The sequence below is a fragment of the Mastomys coucha genome, unplaced genomic scaffold, assembly GCF_008632895.1.
Source record: "Mastomys coucha isolate ucsf_1 unplaced genomic scaffold, UCSF_Mcou_1 pScaffold9, whole genome shotgun sequence".
Lineage (NCBI taxonomy): Eukaryota > Metazoa > Chordata > Mammalia > Rodentia > Muridae > Mastomys > Mastomys coucha.
This window is the reverse complement of record NW_022196915.1, coordinates 46,886,060-46,891,323: the sequence shown is the minus strand read 5'-3', so window position 1 is coordinate 46,891,323 and position 5,264 is coordinate 46,886,060. Positions and strand designations below refer to the sequence as shown.

At 43.7% G+C, this 5,264-nt stretch overlaps 1 long non-coding RNA gene across 1 annotated transcript; it reads right to left on the bottom strand.

Annotated features, from left to right (window-relative positions):
• Positions 1–228: 228 nt before the first annotated feature.
• Positions 229–919, bottom strand: LOC116084728. The gene is made up of 2 exons (XR_004116241.1): positions 799–919; positions 229–621 (listed from the first exon to the last, which is right to left on the bottom strand). It is a non-coding gene; the product is annotated as an uncharacterized LOC116084728 (long non-coding RNA).
• Positions 920–5,264: the final 4,345 nt, after the last annotated feature.

Here is a 5,264-nt window from a genome sequence, read left to right as displayed (position 1 = left end):
GTAGGCAGTGCTGTGAGTCTTTGTGCACCATCCTTACTGCACATACAAATTGTGTCATGTAATTTAGGCAGAATAGATGCCAGAGAGATATTGTAGCTAACACCTATAATCCCAGCATTTGGGAGGCTGAGGCAAGAGGATTGTGATGAGTTAGAGGCCAGCATGGACTATAGAGTGTCTCAAAACAAAGCAAAACCCAAAAATGAAGAGCAGACTAGAAAGTTCCTGGGAAGAATTTAATGCTGACCACCTATAAACTTTGGGGTGGAGCTGTGATCGTGTTGCTGGCTACCCTGGAGAGGTCAGCCCCTCCAGATTCACCATTTCTGCAGCTCCACCTTCTTCCTCTAGCTCTGCTCAAGGTGAGGCCCATCAAAGAGAAAACATGTTCACACAAATGGGTGATGAAATATTGAAAACCACTTTGCAAACCTTTCAAACATTTATAACAGCTGAAATTAGGTTTAAAGAATCAATTGGCTCTTCTCCCTCCTTCTTCATGGAAGTGTTGGTGGTGAGAGTAAATAGCTTTTGAATTTATTTGGACTCTTTGGTGCCAAACTCTTACAATGGAGATGCTCTGCTCTGCATTTCTCAGATGTTTCAGAGTATTAGCCCACACTGCAGAAGAGGAGACTGGAGTGAGGTCCCCTTATCTCCAACAACACAGCCAAGCAGACCCACGTATTCCCTCCCTGGCCCCTCAGGCAGATTTAGGTGCCCCCCCCCAGCCCAGCAGGAAGACCCAGGTGTTCCCTTCCCACCCCGTTAGGTAGACCTAATGGGTTTCTGTGTCACCTCTCGGTACCCTTTGTACCTCTGGGTACCCTGGATGGATTTGGATTAGGTAGATCTCTAGCCCAGGTGCTGGGCAGCCACTTCTGTAGTCAGTTCCTGAAAGCACACCTTGGAGGAAGCTCCAGTTAAAGCTGTAAATAGGGGGTGGAGAGATGGTGCAGCGGTTGTTGACCTGGAGGAAGACTTGTAGGTCCTCTTGTGTTTCCTATGGACACAGATTTGGACCCCAGCACCCACCCCACCCAGCTCATCACTGCCTGTGATTCCAGTTCCGGGGAATCTTATACCTAATTCTGACCTCCTCAGGCATCTGCACACACATGATGCACATGCATACAATCAGACACAGAATGCATACATATAAAAATAATACATAAATATTAAAAAAACTATAAATAGGGATTGAAAAACAATTCTTCAAAGGTTCATAGAGATCGAGCCCCACAATATAACCAGGATACAAATATAGCTATAAAGCGGTTGGGCATGCAAGCTGTGAGAAAATGGCATCTATTTTTATGTGTAATATGATAAAAATAAAAAGTTTGTTGCTGTCTATGAGTCTGATAAAATGTTTCTGTGTCTTTAAATGGTGAGATTGAACCCTGGCATTAGTATTAGGGCTCTGACCAGCTGGCTGCAAGTTCGGGGCTTCTCAGACTCTCTGCTCAGGTTTGAAAATTCACCAGAATGACTAAGAGGAACTCTGAGGGAACTACATATGCTATTGCAGTTCTAATAGAGGATGCATGTCAGGTGCAGCCCGGTGAGATGCTCTCAGGGAGGAAGGGCACATGACCCCTGGACACTGGAGTGCTTTCCAACTCCGAAGCTCAGGTGAGGAGCCTTAGTGGTCAGAGATTTTACAGGGATTTTTGTTTGGTACACAGGCACAGGGAATTAAGACACCGTGTGATGGTTCACTTGTCGTTACTATAACAAATCAATTTCTGACAAGAGGAGGTTTTAGTCCATGATTGGGTGGCCCCACTGCTTTCGGGCCTGTGGGGAGGTGTCTCATTTGGTGACAGACTATGGCTGAGGAATCTGCAAAGAAACAGAGGAGGAGTCTAGTCCCAGCACCCCCCAAAGGCATGCCTCCCAGTGATCTCCTGTCTTCCCACTATGCCCTACCTTGCAAAGGCTCCACTGCTTAGCTGAAGCATCAAGGCTGAGCCCATGCCCAATACAGGGGCCTTTGGGTGACACTAAACTTTCCTTGCCTGGACTCTGGAGGTCCAAAGGTCAAGCTGATGACTCTTGGTTCAAAGCCCAACCTTGTAATCAGACAGTCAGTCTTTCTGCCATAACCAGCACATGACCACCACCGCCTTCACCGCCTCAGGACCCACTAGGAAGCACACAGATGCTCCTGAGAGCTTCCAAAGTCTTACAGGCTCCCTCTCAGAAAGCAGAGACAGAGACCAGATAAATACTTTATTCTTCAAAAAATCCCTAAGAGCATCAGTTTATCAGCATAAGACAAAAAAGGCAGAAAAAGCAGCAATGCTAATATGCAACAAAGCAATCCATTAAAATGTGCCTGTCCTCAAGCCGGCATCACCACAAACCTCTTGTCATTATTTAAAGCTCTGCAGGCTGAGATCTGGAGAGATGGCTCAGTGGTTAAGAACACTGACTGCTCTCCCAGAGGTCCTGAGTTCAATTCCCAGTAACCACGTGGTAGTTCACAAACATCTGTAATGGAACCCAATGGCCCTCTTCTGGTGTGTCTGAAGATAGTGACAGTGTACTCATGTACATAAAATAAGTAAATCTTAAAAAAAAAAAAAAAAAAATCTACAGGCTGACAAATGCTACTGTCAGAAGTTCAGTTTGTTCTTGAACCAGATCAGGAGCTGGAACCTTGTTAAAAACACATCACCATCTGGAAAAAGTTACAGGACTTGGGGCTGTGGGAAATTGGGGAAATGCTGAGGTGGCGGCGGCTGACAGAGAAAGACAAGATGGTCGCTATAAGCTTCATGGCAACTTGGGAAGGCAAGGTGCCCACACGCAGACCATTTGCTTGCAAGTGAGAAGCCTGTCAACTAACCATGCATCCCTTCCTGTCTCCTCATGTTCATGCCCCAGGAGGTGTGCAGTGCTCTTAGGAAAAAACAGAGCATGATTTCCCGAAGCAGGGGCTTCAACTAAATATAAGTCGTTCCGAATGTCTGATCACAGTATGTGTAAATAACTACCTTTTCCCACAGAAACTTTTACTCTCCATGTAAGGAAGAGTATTGTCATTAAACTTTTAACTAATGGAGCTAGGAAGATAGTAATGTGGGGCCTTATAAACATGGGGACCTTACTTCAATCCTAAGAACCCACAATTTAAAAGGAAAAAAAAAAGAGAGAGAAAAGTAAAGCTAGGCCATTCTGTCCTGTTCGGTGATCTCTAGACCTGAGAGACAACCATCTTAGAACAACAAAGGGGTAGACAGTGTCTGAGGAACGATGCCCAAGGTCGTCTTCTAGGCTCCGCACATGTCTACTCTCGCATACATGTGCACCCACATGTGCAAACACGCATTCACACTCACTGTGTTGAAGAAATGCAACCTTCTAAGTCGCACACTTCACAATTCTGTGTCTCCAAAATTGGGTGAATCTTTCCATCCATGCTATCTTACAGTTTTAATCCACAGCATTTTCCCTTTCTTTATGATATCTGAAGTAATGGTACAGCATTTTAGATTTAGATGGAACACAAGCAACTGTTATTTGAAAATAATGTTAAGAGACAAAGCATTTAAAGTTTAGAGCAACTTGTTGACCTGAAAGCTTGTGCATGTCAGAGTACAGGAAGAACAAAGCATCAGATTGATGGAGTTGCTAAGATCAGACTTCAAGCAGTGACCTTACTGCTTTACCACAGTCTCCCTACTATTGCCCCAAAGGCGAGTTCTAATAGAGTTAAAAAAAAAAAACCCAAATAACAAAAAGCAAAACAAAACAAAACAAAACAAAAAGGACATTAAAAAAGTCATTTTTATGTTTCTGGAGTTAGCCTAGTCTGGTCATGATGGAGTGTTAGCTTTACAGACAATTCAGTTCCATTTTTTCTTTTCTTTTTAAATCTTTTGTGTGGGAGTGTGGGGATGTGTGCACAAATAATCATTCATCTTTATGTGGCTGAGTTGGGGTACCCAGGCCTGACACAGAGCATGTATGGAGGTCAGAGAATAACTTTGGGTGTCAGTCCTAACCTTCCACTTTGTGCCTCTTGTTTACAAGGTCATGTGCCAGAGTAACTGGCTCTCTCGCCGCCAGGCATTCCCCTGTCTCCACCTCCCATTTCACCTTGGGAGCACTGGGATTACAGACATGTACCATTGTCCAGTTTTATATGTGCTTGTGTGCAAACGTGTGCATTTAGAATTTTAAATCTAAGCTTATTTTAAACTCCATTTACCTAACTATGGCCAAATTCCATTATACTTTATCTCCCTACAACCATCTCATTCTAAATTTGATACTTTTTTTCTTTAAAAAAATTTCTTTCTGGACAGATTGACATATGAGCTCACAGGCTGTGGCAGCATGCATGGGGCCTGCCTCCAAGGGTCTGCCTCCAAGGGCCTGCCTCCAAGGGTCTGCCTCCAAGGGCCTGCCTCCAAGGGTCTGCCCCAGATGGGGCCCTAGAGCTGAAAGAACAAGTGAATCCATCCCTATCTCTAACCCAGAAGCCACCTCCAAGTGCTAGCCACTCTGCAAGTGAAAAATTAGCTTTCTCCAATGATGTCTCACTGGATATATTAGGCACACACAAGCCTAGGCACCGTGCCCAGCAGTAAATGGCGAGCGCCAGATGAATCGATGGTAGACAACTTTCCCTCTCTGATTGTTTTGTTCTGTCAATTTTTTTTTTTTTTGTCTTAATGGTCCTTTGCTCGTATATGGTTTCTGATTTTGTGGGTTTTATGGATTTTTTTTTTTGTGTGTGTTCTTGGAGTTTTTTCTCTTTTATATATTTTGTATGTGTGTTTGCCTGTTCGTCTTCTAAAGAGGGAGAGAGAAAGAGGGTGGGAGGACCTGGGAGGAGTTGAGCAAATGCAAAGAGTAGTTGTAATGCATTGTATTTTGTATTTTTTCAAATAAAAATAATTTATGGTAAAATTTGAGATACTGGTTTATTTTTATTTTATGGGTGTTTTGCCTGCATGTATATCCATGTACCTCGTGCATGCCCGTGTCTTCAGAGCTGGAAGAGGGAATCGGATGTGGCTGCCACATGGCTGCTGGGAACGAAATTCAAGTCCTCTGGAAATCAGTACTCACAACCATTGAGCTGTCTCTCCAGCCCTTCTTTTGTCTTGTCTTTAGATGTTTAACAAAAGAACTAATGTTTGTCTTTTTTTAACTAAAGCATCTCTGTTTTCTTTCTTTCCTTCATTCTTTCTTTCTTTTCTTTCTTTCTCTCCCCCCTCTCTCTCTCTCCCTCTCTCTCTTTCTTTCTT